Source organism: Hordeum vulgare, chromosome 5H, assembly GCF_904849725.1.
Source record: "Hordeum vulgare subsp. vulgare chromosome 5H, MorexV3_pseudomolecules_assembly, whole genome shotgun sequence".
NCBI lineage: Eukaryota > Viridiplantae > Streptophyta > Magnoliopsida > Poales > Poaceae > Hordeum > Hordeum vulgare.
In genome coordinates, this window is record NC_058522.1 from 401,679,102 (window position 1) to 401,695,733 (window position 16,632).

Sequence of the window (16,632 nt, forward strand, 5' to 3'; positions counted from 1 at the left end):
TCAAGATAGATGGACTCCGAATCATTGGGGCATTTTTCAACCAAAGTGGATTCATATCCAGCCCCGTCATCATTAGGTTTGACACTAGAAAACAAGGATTCAATGGGAGTCACGTCGAGCACTTTAAGATCTTCGTGATTCTTATCATGAGAACACGCCTTTTTAAGCCATTCATGTCTAGCACGAATTTGGGCGGTTCTTTCTTTGCTATCATTCATGGAAACACGCATAGCTTTCAAAGTTTCATCCATATTGATCTTGGGAGGAGAACATCTAACTTTCAAAGCATCAATATCAATAGACATTCTATCAACGCTCCTAGCCAAATCATCAATTTTGAGTAGTTTTCCCTCTATGGACGCATTGAAAATCTTTTGCGAGTTGATACGTCTCCAACGTATCTATAATTTTTTATGGTTCCATGATATTATCTTGTCAAACTTTGGATGTTTTTTATGCCTTTTATATCTTTTTTGGGACTAACTTATTAACTCAGTGCCAAGTGCCAGTTCCCGTTTTTTCCGTGTTTTTGACCCTTTTCAGAGGAGAATTTTAAATGGTGTCCAAACGGAATAAAACTTCCGAAAAGATTTTTTCCGGAACAGAAGATATGCAGGGGACGTGAGAACCAAGGCAGAGGCCACCAGGGGAGGCCACAAGACCCCTAGGCGCGGACAGGGGCGCGCCTAGTAGGCTTGTCGGCCCACTCTGGCTCATGTGCCCTACCTTTTCTGCCTATAAATTCCCGAAAAATCCAAAACTCCGCGGGAGACCCACGAAAATACTTTTCCGCCGCCACAAGATTCTGTCTCCACAAGATCCCATCTGGGGCACGTTCTGGTGCCCTGCTGGAGGGGGATTCGGATACGGAGGGCTTCTTCATCAACACCATGCCCTCTCCGATGATGCGTGAGTAGTTCACCATAGACCTTCGGGTCCATAGCTAGTAGCTAGATGGCTTCTTCTCTATCTTGGATCTTCAATACAAAGTTCTCCATGATCTTCATGGATATCTATCCGATGTAATCTTCTTTTGTGGTGTGTTTGTTGAGATCCGATGAATTGTGGATTTATGATCAGATTATCTATGAATCTTATTTGAGTTTCTTCTGATCTCTTATATGCATGATTTCACATGCTTGTAATTCTCTTCGAGTTGTGGGTTTTGTTTGGCCAACTTGATCTATGATTCTTGCAATGGGAGAAGTGCTTGGTTTTGGGTTCATACCATGCGGTGACCTCACCAAGTAACAGAAGGGGTAGCGAGGCACGCATCGTGTTGTTGCCATCAAGGGTAAAAAGATGGGGTTTACATCATTGGTTTGAGTTTATCCCTCTACATCATGTCATCTTGCTTAAGGCGTTACTATGTTCGTCATGAACTCAATACACTAGATGCATGCTGGATAGCGGTCGATGTGTGGAGTAATAGTAGTAGATGCAGAAAGTATCGGTCTACTTGTCTCGGACGTGATGCCTATATGTATGATCATTGCCTTAGATATCGTCATGACTTTGCGCAGTTCAGTCAATTGCTCGACAATAATTTGTTCACCCACCGTAATATTTGCTATTTTGAGAGAAGCCTCTAGTGAACACTATGGCCACGGGGTCTACTTCACATCATATTTTCAGCCTTACACTTTTACTTTGTTGCACTTTCCGCCTTCAGATCTCACTTTGCAATCAATCTTGAAGGGATTGACAACCTCTTTATAGCGTTGGGTTCAAGCTTGTTTGTGTTTGCACAGGTACTCTGGACACTTGGCTTGATTCTCCTACTGGATTGATACCTTCGTTCTCAAACTGAGGGAAATACTTACTGCTACTGTGCTGCATCACCCTTTCCTCTTCAAGGGAAAAACCAACGCAAGCTCAAGAGGCAGCACGAGTTGATAAACTCTTTGATATTACTCTCTAGATCAGAGGGTAATTTATTGTAATTTCCATGAGTATTGTTGTAGGAGTTGCCAAATTTATTAGAGGGATTACTAGGAAAAGGCCTAGGAACATAGTTTCCTCTAAAAGCATTGTTGTTGCCAAAATTATTCCTACCAACAAAATTAACGTCCAAGCTCTCATTGTTACTCTCAATCAAGGAAGACAAGGGCATATCATTAGGATCTAAAGGAGCACCTTTACTAGCAAACAATTTGATTAACTCATCCATCTTAGCACTCAACGAGTTAATTTCTTCTATAGCATGTACCTTTTTACTAGTAGGTGACCTTTCAGTGTGCCACTGAGAGAAGTTTGTCATGATATTGTATACGAGTTTTGTGGCTTCTCCTAATGTGATTTCCATGAACGTTCCACCGGAGGCGGAGTCCAAGATATTTCTAGAAGCGAAATTCAAACCAGCGTGGAGGATTTGTATAATCATTCAAAGACTCAAGCTATGAGCGGGACAATTTCTAATCATCAATTTCATTCTCTCCCAAGATTGTGCAACATGTTCATGATCAAGTTGCTTTAAATTCATGATAACATTACGGAGAGAGATAATCTTAGCCGGCGGAACTTGGATATATAAGCATCCTTGCACTTGTTCCAAGAATCATTACTATTTTTGGGCAAAGATGAAAACCAAGTTTTTGCTCGATCTCACAACGAGAACGGAAAAAGCTTCAATTTAATCACATCATTATCCACATCTTTCTTCTTCTGCATATCGGAAAGCTCAATGAAGGTATTAAGATGGGATGCGACATCTTCACTAGGAAGGCCGGAGAATTGTTCTTTCATAACAAGATTCAGCAAAGCAGCATTGATTTCGTATGATTCCGCACTAGTGGCGGGAGCAATCGGAGTACTAATAAAATTATTATTATTAGTATTCGAGAAGTCACAAAGTTTGGTGTTTTCAGTCATGGTGACTTCAGCAAGCAAATAAGCACACAAGCGAACAGAAAGCAAGCGAACGAAGAAGGCGAACGAAAAAGGCAAATATTTTTATAAATTTTTGTTTTTCAGAAGTGGGGGAGAGGAAAACGAGAGGCAAAAAAGTAAATGCAAGAGATGAGTTTGCGAAACTTACTTGGATAAGCTTCACTTAGAATAATCCCCGGTGCCAGAAATTGACACGTTCACGGGAGACTATTCTTGACTTGGTCCTCCCCGGCAACGGCGCCATAAATCCTTCTTGCTACCTCTTGAGCTTGTGTTGGTTTTTCCCTTCAACAGGAAAGGGTGATGCAGCACAGTAGCAGTAAGTATTTCCCTCAGTTTTGAGAACCAAGGTATCAATCCAGTAGGAGAATCAAGCCAAACACAAACGAGCTTGCACCCAAAGCTATAAAGGGGTTGTCAATCCCTTCAAGATTGATTGCAAAGTGAGATCTGAAGGCGGAAAGTGCAACGAAGTAAAAGTGTAAGGCTGAAAATATGATGTGAAGTAGACCCGGGGGCCATAGTGTTCACTAGAGGCTTCTCTCAAAATAGCAAATATTACGGTGGGTGAACAAATTACTGTCGAGCAATTGATAGAACCGTGCAAAGTCATGATGATATCTAAGGCAATGATCATACATATAGGCATCACGTCCGAGACAAGTAGACCGATACTTTCTGCATCTACTACTATTACTCCACACATCGACCTCTATCTAGCATGCATCTAGTGTATTGAGTTCATGACGAACAGAGTAACGCCTTAAGCAAGATGACATGATGTAGAGGGATAAACTCAAACCAATGATGTAAACCCCATCTTTTTACCCTTGATGGCAACAACATGATGCGTGCCTCGCTACCCCTTGTGTCACTAGGTGAGGTCACCACACGGTATGAACCCAAAACCAAGCACTTCTCCCATTGCAAGAATCATATATCAAGTTGTCCAAACAAAACCCACAACTCGAAGAGAATTACACGGATATGACATCATGCATATAAGAGATCAGAAGAAACTCAAATAAGATTCATAGATAATCTGATCATAAATCCACAATTCATCAGATCTCGACAAACACACCGCAAAATAAGATTACATCGGATAGATCTCCATGAAGATCATGGAGAACTTTGTATTGAAGATCCAAGAGAGAGAAGAAGCCATCTAGCTACTAGCTATGGACCCGAAGGTCTATGGTGAACTACTCACGCATCATCGGAGAGGCAATGGTGTTGATGAAGAAGCCCTCCGTATCCATAACGTGCCCTAGATGGGATCTTGCGGAGACAGAAGCTTGTGGCGGCAGAAAAAGTATTTTTGTGGATCTCTCTCGTGGTTTTGGATTTTTCGGGGATTTATAGGCGGAAGAAGTAGGGAAGACGAGCCATAGGGGGGCCACAAGCTTGCTAGGCGCGGGCCCCCCTGGCCGCGCCTAGGGGGCTTGTGGACTCCCTGGTGGCATGTGCCTTGGTTCTCACGCCCCCTACATATCTTCTGTTCCGGAAAAAATCTTTTCGAAAGTTTTATTCCATTTGGACTCCGTTTAATATTCTCCTCTGAAAAGGGTCAAAAACACGAACTGGCACTTGGCACTGAGTTAATAAGTTAGTCCCAAAAAAGATATAAAAGGCATACAAAACATCCAAAGTTTGACAAGATAATAGCATGGAACTATCAAAAATTATAGATACGTTGGAGACGTATCAACGTACTACACGTGTCCTGCGTCAGCCTTACGCGAGAGCTTCATTGGCTAGCCGGCGGGTCCCATAGCCATATGGGACCTTGTAGACGGCGAGCCCCTCTAGTGACAAGACAAGACCAGTGTGGACCCCCTGGCCAACCGGCGAGGCTGCAAGGCGGGTCCCTCCATTGTACTTTTATCCTTATTGTAGGTCGGTGGGTTTGTCTATAAAACCCCCGATCCCCCTCCATGTAGAGGGTCGATCAGTTGCTCACACACACACCCATACAGGAGAGGTAGACGCGAGCCAGCAGCTCCTTCTTCCTCCTCCGTCGAACAGCTCAAGGAGCACACTGTAACCTCTCTGGTGCATTATACATTCCGGCGGGACTAGGGGTGTTATCTCTACGGAGAGCCCTGAACCTCGGTACATCGTGCGTCCCTCACTTGTACCAACCCCGTTCCCGGAGCCCGTTGGTGTCCTTTCGGTTCCCACCACTCATGTTTAGCCTACCCATGGCTAATGTCGTGACTAAACACCGACACACTTGGTCTCCTTCGGAATCTTATTTTGACTCATCCCCACACCACTATTCAGGCACAAGTCAAAATGATCCTCTCCCTTTCGACTTTGAGCACTCATGCAATGGATGAGCATAAGCAAGATATGTTGGAACTTAGGATGGCAAATAGAATAATGATGGGAAAGGAAGACAAAAAGGTGTGAAAGTCTCACATTAATGAGGACAGCCATAGGCTAGAGAAATCCAAATGATAGATATGATGTGAGGAGTAGGGATTGCCATGTAACGGATGCACATATGTAAGGTAAGCTCTCCAATGGAACTAGTGGGGGTGCATCCAACTTGTTTGCTCATGAAGACCTAGAGCTCATTTGAGGAGGCTCATCATTGGAATATGTAAATCAAGTTCTATAGTGTAAAGGTCCCCACATAGTTATGCATGAATGATAATCTCTATGTAGTACCAATATAGCAATGGAGTAGGAGTGTGGATCTTTCAAAAGGAATAGTAGTGTTGCCCCCTTCTCTCTTTTTATTTCTTTATTTATTTTTCTCTTTATTTTTTATTTTTTGTGGCCTCTTTGGCTCTTTCTATTTATATCTCATTTGTCCTCTTTGGGATCTTTTGTTTTGTCCTCTTTGGGATCTTTCCCTCACTTAAGGGCAACACTCTATGTTTTACATGAATAAAAAGAAGATCATCACACTTTATAAGAAGTACTCAATATAAAGACAAGTGAAAACTATCATGATGTATGCAAATGTATGCCTCTGCCAGTGCAGTAGGATATGCAATGATACTAGCGTGTCATGTAGCAATAATATGGGCAAGGCCCAACTATCACGCGGCTCTACAATCAAGCAAAATCATGTATGTCATGAAGATCAAGTCATGAGATGGTTGATGTTGCATGGCAATGTATCTCGGAAAGGCTATGGAAATGCCTTAATAGGTAGGTTTGGTGGCTGTTTTGAGGAAAGATATAATGAGGCTTATGTATGACAGAGCGTACCATGTCATGGGTTTGGATGCACCGGCGGAGTTTGCACCAACTCTCAAGATGAGAAAAGGCAATGCACGGTACCGCAGAGGCTAGCAAAATATGGATGGTGGAAGTGCCAACAATTGAATACTCACATTAGTCCGAAGAACTCATACACTTATTATCGGTAACTCTCTATCGATTTAGGAAATTCACAAAGAGACAAGTACCCCGAGCCGGAGTGTTTGGGGGTTTGGTTATCCTTGCGCATCCTCGACTCATGGTAACATGAGGGTATTCTATATATTCCAACCCCTCCAGAGGTTAGCGATCAATTTAGTAGCTAGAGTTCTCAACTAATTTTTAGTTTTTGAAAAACACATGGATTTCCCAAAATACGATACCTATCACTAAAGGCTCAAGCTCTTGGCACCAATAGTCCAAACATTACTCAAATCAATACCTCAAAACTATTGCAAGTTACTATTATACTTAAATAGCAATCTTAATTACCTACTCATGCAAGACACACAACTCAGTGCAACAGGCCAACTCTCTAAACAAGATAAGCATGATAACTAAAGAGAGTTCCAAAAGCAACCTAAATAAAATCTCTTAAAAAGATAAGCATGAAAACTAATAGCTAAGCATGACAGCAGCTACGGAAAGATAAAGAACACACAAAAAAGGATAAGCATGAAAACCTATGTTGTGTCCTAGAGTGGAATGGAGCGTGTTTCTCTCCCAAACAAGGTAGGCTAGGTTCCGACTTGTTATGAACAGCAAGCAAAACTAAAATAAACTAAAAGGTAAAGAGCGGGACGCTCCAAGCATAACACATAACATATAAAGTGATAAAAATATAGCATGGAGATTGACGAACTGATGATTGTTGATAGAGAAAGGGATGCACGGGGCATCCCCAACCTTAGACGCTTGAGTCTCCTTGAATATTTCTTGGGGTGCATGGGGGCATCCCCAATCTTGAGCGCTTGACACTCCTATATCTTCTTTCATCATCTCCCATCGCATACTTGAAAACTCCCTTCATACGAAACTCATCATAAGCTGATTAGAGTGGTTAGTACCCTTAATAAAATAATTCATTACCTGTTGTAAATAAAGATTTTCATGAATAGCTACTGTTTCTCATAATTGCCAAAAGGTTTTTGCAAAGAAAAAGGGAAGCTTAAGATTTGCAAAATGATGAAAACGCAAAATGTGGCAGAATCTGTAAATAATTTATTCGGGGCACTTATGCAACTCAAATCGAAAAAATCAGAATAGATACCAGAAAGGCAATTATATAGAGCATGCTATAAAAAACATTCAGATCAAAAAGATGATCTGGTGATTTTTGGCGAATTTTTCCGTCACGCAGACATAATCTGTTTCTGGACAACATGTCACAATTTTTGAACTTTCTTGTAATCGAAGGCTATAACTTGGCACAAAGCTTAAAAATAAAGATACAATGATATTGCTACTATAGTAACAAGCATCAATACCACTAAAACTGAAAGTAAAAAAAATTGGGTTGCCTCCCAACAAGCGCTTCCTTTTATGCCTTTGAGCTAGGCATGATGCAAAAAGGAGGATCAAAATTCTTCGAGGTCATCGGAGTCATAAAAACCTTCAAAAGGATCCTCAACAAGTTCATCCTTATTTTTCCTAGGGAACGGGTATGTACCTTTCGCTTTCCCATGTAAGCGTATGTGTCCTTTACCTATATCAATGAAGCCTCTCATGGCTTGGAGGAAGACCCTTCCAAGCACTATGTTTCCTTGGCTTGGCTTCATGATGAAGAAATCAACCACTGCATTCCTTTTAGAGAATGTAACTTGGACATCTTTTACCTTTCCATGTATTTCAATAATATGCCCATTAGCATGTTCATGATAAGATGAAAAATTGTCCATGTCTAACCAGAGACAATCATAAACAACTTTTGGCATTGTAGAAACCATGGATCCAATATCACAATAAGCAAGGAAGTATTGGTTAGAGATGCTAATTCTAACAAAAGGCTCCCAGTCATCATCTGTTTTCAAAATTATTTTCTTATCAACCATGGGTTTCTCTCTTTCTCTCAAGTCTAAAGCATATATTCTTCTTTCAATGATAGCAAGTTCATCCATAATAGTGTCAAATCCATGATCATAAACAAAGTAATTAGGTAGACCATGTATAATATCAAGAGCTCTAGCCTCATCACACTCTAAAAAATTCCTTCAGCTTTAATATCAAGAGAGTGTTGGCACCACCTAAAAAAACCACGATAAAAATTTCTAGGCACAATTTTGATAGGGATCCAAGGCATAATTCTTTTATGTGCTTCAAAAATTCTATCCCAAGCTTTCTTCACATCTTCTCCAACCTTTTGATGGAAATCTAGGACCTCAGATTCCCTCAAAGCACCAAATCCTAACATGCTTGACAAGTAAAAGCAAAGCAACTGATTTTTTGTGGGTTTTGGTGTAGGACTCTAAAGCAAAAACTAAAAAGCAAACTAGCAAGACTAAAAAGCAAAAGTAAAAGATAGCATGCAACTCCCATATCTTGAAGATTGGAGTTCCCGACAACGGTGCCAGAAAACTTTGCTTGATGAAGAGATGATGTATATACTTCTCGCTCCTCGTTGGTTACCCCAAGTGGAAGGTTGACATGTAGTCAGCAGCAAGTTTTCCCTTACACGGAGACTATAAGGTTTATCAAACCAGGAGGACTCCTAGGATCAACAAGTAGGTGCCCGATGTCCTGGCTAGCTGTAGACATGGACCTGCACACACACACACACAAATAACTTTGCTCCCAACGAGTACAGAGAGGTTGTCAATCTCTCTGGCTTTGTAGTTTGCAAAGGATCAAAACACAAGCGGGAGTAGTAATAGTGATTGCAACAGAAAAGTAAATGAAAGCAGTAAATGATGGAGGTGTAAGCAATGGTGGTCATATGGACCGGAGTCACATGATGTTCACTAGTGATGTCTCTCTCCCAAAAGATGATAAACAACTATGCTTGGGTAAAAAATTTACAGTTGGGCAATTGACAGAATTATGAACGCGCCGCAATGCTAATCATGCTACTTGATAGTTAGAGGCTCAATAGTAATGGGCAGTACACAAAGACAAATAGATTGTTTATTCATCATCATCTACTTCCTAATCATCCACCTTGAGATATCTATCCAGAACATCTCACCGGTATTAAGTTGCGAGCCCCCAACCCCCCAAAGTGTAAACTCAAAGCAACGGACAACTGCATTAACGAACTATGCGTAAGGTAAACAATCCTTGCAACCGTGGTCACAAGAACCGTTGTTTTCTCCCTAGTGGCAACATCACATCCCCAGGTCTCATGTTTCTGTCACTCAAGCTAGACATCGAGGGGCATGAACCCACAATCATGCATAACGCTCCCTCTTGGAGTTACAATCTACTGCTCCGCCAAAGCAATAAATAGCAATGGAGAACATGCATGAATCACTAAGGAACATAATATAAAAGGATAATCAAATATATAACTCGTAGCAATATGTACATAATCTCATAATCCATAGGATCACAACAAACCGAGCATAGCAATAGCAAGATAATTACATACATGCCTTGATCATGTAAGGCAGCTCACAAGGACTAACCATTGAAGCACAAGATTGGAGAGAAGACAGCACATAGCTAGTGGCCATGGACTCATGGTCCAAGGAGGACTACTCACGGCAGGTCCGGGAAGCGTCCATGGCGGTGGAGAAGCTCCCGGAGGTCAATCCTCCCTCCAGCAGGGTGCCGGGAAGAGGTCTCCTTACGCTCCCGATCTCGGAAGCGCTGCGGCGGCGGAACGATGGAGAAATTCGCAATTCTGGATGATGTATAGGGTTTTCCTCATCGAGGGGTAAATATAGGCCAAAGGAGGGCACCAGAGAGCGTGGGCCCCACCCAAGCGGCCTCTTGGCGCGGCCTAGGGGTGGGTCGCGCCCACAGGTCGCCTGGGCGGTCCGTGGCACCCCTTTGGCCCCCCTTCGATGATCTGGAAGCTTCTAGTACGCTGATTTTTGTTGGGGAACGACGCATGGGAAACAAAAAATTTCCTACGCGCACGAAGACCTATCATGGTGATGTCCATCTACGAGAGGGGATGAGTGATCTACGTACCCTTGTAGACCGTACAGCAGAAGCGTTAGAGAACGCGGTTGATGTAGTGGAACGTCCTCACGTCCCTCGATCCGCCCCGCGAACAATCCCGCGATCAGTCCCACGATCTAGTACCGAACGGACGGCACCTCCGCGTTCAGCACACGTACAGCTCGACGATGATCTCAGCCTTCTTGATCCAGCAAGAGAGACGGAGAGGTAGAAGAGTTCTTCGGCAGAGTGACGGCGCTCCGGAGGTTGGTGATGACCTTGTCTCAGTAGGGCTCCGCCCGAGCTCCGCAGAAACGCGATCTAGAGGAAAAACCGTGGAGGTATGTGGTCGGGCTGCCGTGGAAAAGTCGTCTCAAATCAGCCCTAAAACCTCCGTATATATAGGTGGGAGGGAGGGGGCCTTGCCTTGGGGCTCAAGGAGCCCCAAGGGGGTCGGCCAAGTCCAAGGGGGAGGACTCTCCCCCCCCCAAACCGAGTTGGACTAGGTTTGGTGGGAGGGAGTCCCCCTTCCTTCCCACCTCCTCCTTTTTTTTCTTTCTCTCTTGATTTTCTTCTCCTTGGCGCATAGGGCACTTGTGGGCTGTCCCACCAGCCCACTAAGGGCTGGTGTGTCTCCCCAAAGGCCTATGGGCTTCCCCGAGGTGGGTTGCCCCCCCCCCCCCCCCCCGGTGAACTCCCGGAACCCATTCGTCATTCCCGGTACATTCCCGGTAACTCCGAAAACCTTCTGGTAATCAAATGAGGTCATCCTATATATCAATCTTCATTTCTGGACCATTCCGGAAACCCTCGTGACGTCCGTGATCTCATCCGGGACTCCGAACAACATTCGGTAACCAACCATATAACTCATATACGCATAAAACAACGTCGAACCTTAAGTGTGCAGACCCTGCGGGTTCGAGAACAATATAGACATGACCCGAGAGACTCCTTGGTCAATATCCAATAGCAGGACCTGGATGCCCATATTGGATCCTACATATTCTACGAAGATCTTATCGTTTGAACCTCAGTGCCAAGGATTCGTATAATCCCGTATGTCATTCCCTTTGTCCTTCGTTATGTTACTTGCCCGAGATTCGATCGTCAGTATCCGCATACCTATTTCAATCTCGTTTACCAGCAAGTCTCTTTACTCGTTCCGTAATACAAGATCCCGCAACTTACACTAAGTTACATTGCTTGCAAGGCTTGTGTGTGATGTTGTATCACCGAGTGGGCCCCGAGATACCTCTCCGTCACACGGAGTGACAAATCCCAGTCTTGATCCATACTAACTCAACTAACACCTTCGGAGATACCTGTAGAGCATCTTTATAGTCACCCAGTTACGTTGCGACGTTTGATACACACAAAGCATTCCTCCGGTGTCAGTGAGTTATATGATCTCATGGTCATAGGAATAAATACTTGACACGCAGAAAACAGTAGCAACAAAATGACACAATCAACATGCTACGTCTATTAGTTTGGGTCTAGTCCATCACGTGATTCTCCCAATGACGTGATCCAGTTATCAAGCAACAACACCTTGTTCATAATCAGAAGACACTGACTATCATTGACTAACTGGCTAGCCAACTAGAGGCATGCTAGGGACGGTGTTTTGTCTATGTATCCACACATGTAAATGAGTCTTCATTCAATACAATTATAGCATGGATAATAAACTATTATCTTGATACAGGAATTATAATAATAACCATATTTATTATTCCCTCTAGGGCATAATTCCAACATTCACCCACTTGCACTAGAGTCAATAATCCAGCCCTTACATCACCGTGTGAATTACATTGTAATAAATCTAACACCCATACAGTTCTTGTGTCGATCATGTTTTGGCCGTGGAAGAGGTTTAGTCAGCGGGTCTGCTACATTCAGATCCGTGTGCACCTTGCATATATTTACGTCCTCTTCCTCGACGTAGTCGCGGATGAGGTTGAAGCGTCGTTTGATGTGGCTGGTCTTCTTGTAAAACCGTGGTTCCTTTGCTAAGGCAATGGCACCCGTGTTGTCACAGAACAAGGTTATTGGATCCAGTGCACTTGGCACCACTCCAAGATCCGCCATGAACTGCTTCATCCAGACACCCTCCTTAGCCGCCTCCGAGGCAGCCATGTACTCCGCTTCACATGTAGAATCTGCTACGACGCTTTGCTTGGAACTGCACCAGCTTACTGCACCCCCATTAAGAATAAATACGTATCCAGTTTGCGACTTAGAGTCGTCCGGATCTGTGTCAAAGCTTGCATCGACGTAACCTTTTACGGCGAGCTCTTCGTCACCTCCATACACGAGAAACATCTCCTTAGTCCTTTTCAGGTACTTCAGGATATTCTTGACCGCTGTCCAGTGATCCACTCCTGGATTACTCTGGAACCTACCTGCCATACTTATGGCCAGGCTAACGTCCGGACTAGTGCACAGCATCGCATACATGATAGAACCTATGGCTGAAGCATAGGGGACGGAGCGCATATGCTCTCTATCTTCATCAGTTGCTGGGCACTGAGTCTTACTCAATCTCGTACCTTGTAAAACTGGCAAGAACCCTTTCTTGGACTGTTCCATTTTGAACCTCTTCAAAACTTTATCAAGGTATGTGCTTTGTGAAAGTCCTATCAGGCGTTTTGATCTATCCCTATAGATCTTAATGCCTAGAATGTAAGCAGCTTCTCCTAGGTCCTTCATAGAGAAACTTTTATTCAAGTAACCTTTTATGCTCTCCAAAAACTCTACGTTGTTTCCAATCAGTAATATGTCATCCACATATAATATTAGAAACGCCACAGAGCTCCCACTCACTTTCTTGTAAATACAAGATTCTCCAACCACTTGTACAAACCCAAATGCTTTGATCACCTCATCAAAGCGTTTGTTCCAACTCCGAGATGCTTGCACCAGTCCATAAATGGATCGCTGGAGCTTGCACACCTTGTTAGCATTCTTAGGATCGACAAAACCTTCGGGTTGCATCATATACAACTCTTCCTTAAGGAAACCGTTAAGGAACGCCGTTTTGACATCCATCTGCCAGATTTCATAATCGAAAAATGCAGCTATTGCTAACATGATTCTGACGGACTTAAGCATTGCTACGGGTGAGAAAGTCTCATCGTAGTCAACTCCTGGAACTTGTGAAAAACCCTTTGCCACAAGTCGAGCTTTATAAACGGTCACATTACCGTCAGCGTCCGTCTTCTTCTTAAAGATCCATTTATTCTGAATAGCCTTGCGGCCCTCAGGTAGTATCTCCAAAGTCCACACTTTGTTCTCATACATGGATCCTATCTCGGATTTCATGGCTTCTAGCCATTTGTTGGAATCTGGGCCCACCATTGCTTCTTCATAATTTGCAGGTTCATTGTTGTCCAACAACATGATTGATAAGACGGGATTACCGTACCACTCTGGAGCAGCGCGTGATCTTGTCGACCTGCGTGGTTCAACAGAAACTTCCTCCTCAACCGGCGTCGCAACGACAGAGGTTTCCCCTTGCCCTGCGCCACCATCCAGAGGGATGAGAGGTTCGACAACCTCGTGAAGTTCTATCTTCCTCCCACTCAATTCTCTCGAGAGAAACTCCTTCTCGAGAAAAGCTCCATTCTTAGCAACAAACACTTTGCCCTCGGATTTGAGATAGAAGGTGTACCCAACTGTCTCTTTTGGGTAACCTATGAAGACGCACCTTTCCGCTTTGGGTTCCAGCTTTTCAGGCTGAAGCTTTTTGACATAAGCATCACATCCCCAAACTTTAAGAAACGACAACTTTGGCCTCTTGCTATACCACAGTTCGTATGGTGTCGTCTCAACGGATTTTGATGGTGCCCTATTTAAAGTGAATGCAACTGTTTCTAATGCATAACCCCAAAATGATAACGGCAAATCAGTAAGAGACATCATAGATCGTACCATCTCTAACAAAGTACGATTACGACGTTCGGACACACCATTACGCTGTGGTGTTCCAGGCGGTGTTAACTGTGAAACAATTCCACATTGTCTTAAGTGAGCACCAAACTCGAAACTCAGATATTCACCCCCACGATCAGACCGTAGGAACTTGATCTTCTTGTCACGATGATTTTCCACTTCACTCTGAAATTGCTTGAACTTTTCAAATGTTTCAGACTTGTGCTTCATCAAGTAGACATAACCATATCTACTTAAATCGTCAGTGAAGGTGAGAAAATAACGATATCCTCCGCGTGCCTCCACGCTCATTGGACCACACACATCGGTATGTATGATTTCCAATAAGTCACTTGCACGCTCCATTGTTCCGGAGAACGGAGTCTTAGTCATCTTGCCCATGAGGCATGGTTCGCACGTGTCAAGTGAATCAAAGTCAAGTGACTCCAAAAGTCCATCAGCATGGAGTTTCTTCATGCGCTTTACACCAATATGACCCAAGCGGCAGTGCCACAAAAATATGGCGCTATCATTGTTTACTCTAACTCTTTTGGTCTCAATGTTATGTATATGCGTATCGCTATCAAGATTCAATATGAACAATCCTCTCACATTCGGTGCATGACCATAAAAGATGTTACTCATAGAAATAGAACAACCATTATTATCTCACTTAAAAGAGTAACCGTCTCGCAATAAACATGATCCGGATATAATGTTCATGCTCAACGCAGGCACTAAATAACAATGATTTAAGTTCATCACTAATCCCGATGGTAGCTGAAGTGACACTGTGCCGACGGCGATTGCATCAACCTTGGAACCATTTCCTACGCGCATCGTCACTTCGTCTTTCGCCAGCCTTCGTCTATTCCGCAGTTCCTGCTTTGAGTTGCAAATATGAGCAACAGAACCGATATCAAATACCCAGGCACTACTACGAGAGCCGGTTAAGTACACATCAATAACATGTATATCAAATATACCTGATTTTTCTTTGCCCGCCTTCTTATCTGCCAGATACTTGGGGCAATTGCGCTTCCAGTGACCCATACCCTTGCAATAGAAACACTCCGTTTCAGGCTTAGGTCCAGCTTTGGGTTTCTTCGGCGGATTGGCAACAGGCTTGCCGCTCTTCTTTGAATTGCCCTTCTTGCCTTTGCCGTTTCTCTTGAAACTAGTGGTCTTATTTACCATCAACACTTGATGCTCTTTACGGAGTTCAGACTCTGCGACCTTCAACATCGCAAACAACTCGCCGGGAGACTTGTTCATCCCTTGCATGTTGTAGTTCAACACAAAGCCTTTGTAGCTCAGCGGCAGTGATTGAAGGATTCTGTCAGTGATAGCTTCTTGCGGGAGTTCAATCCCCAGTTCAGCTAGACGCTTTGAGTACCCAGACATTTTGAGCACATGTTCACTTACAGACGAGTTTTCCTCCATCTTGCAAGCATAGAATTTATCGGAGGTCTCATACCTCTCGATCCGGGCGTTCTTCTGAAAGATAAACTCCAACTCCTGGAACATCTCAAATGCTCCATGACGCTCAAAGCGACGTTGAAGTCCCGGTTCTAAGCCATACAAGATTGCACATTGAACTATTGAGTAGTCCTCCTTTCGTGCTAACCAAGCGTTCTTAACATCCTGATCAGCCGTAGCGGGTGGTTCATCTCCTAGCGCAGCATTAAGGACATAATCCTTCTTCCCAGCTTGTAAGATTAGCTTAAGATTATGAGCCCAGTCTACAAGTTCCTTCCATCATCTTTCAACTTAGCTTTCTCTAGGAACGTATTAAAATTCAGGATGACTGTCGCGTGAGCCATGATCTACAACACAAATATATTCAAAGTGGACTTAGACTATGTTCAAGATAATTAGAGTTTAACTTAATCAAATTATATGCTAAACTCCCACTCAAAAAGTACATCTCTCTAGTCATTTGAGTGGTGCATGATCCACTTACACTATCCCAAGTCCGATCATCACGTGAGTTGAGTATAGTTTCAGTGGTAAGCATCCCTATGCTAATCATATCATCTATATGATTCATGATCGACCTTTCGGTCTCATGTGTTCCGAGGCCATGTCTGCACATGCTAGGCTCGTCAAGCTTAACCCGAGTGTTCCGCGTGTGCAACTGTTTTGCACCCATTGTATGTGAACGTTGAGTCTATCACACCCGATCATCACGTGGTGTCTCGAAACGACGAACTGTAGCAACGGTGCATAGTCGGGGAGAACACAATTTCGTCTTGAAATTTTAGTGAGAGATCACCTCATAATGCTACCGTCGTTCTAAGCAAAATAAGGTGCATAAAAGGATTAACATCACATGCAATTCATAAGTGACATGATATGGCCATCATCACGTGCTTCTTGATCTCCATCACCAAAGCACCGTCACGATCTTCTTGTCACCGGCGCCACACCATGATCATCCATCAACGTGTTGCCATCGGGGTTGTCGTGCTACTTATGCTATTACTA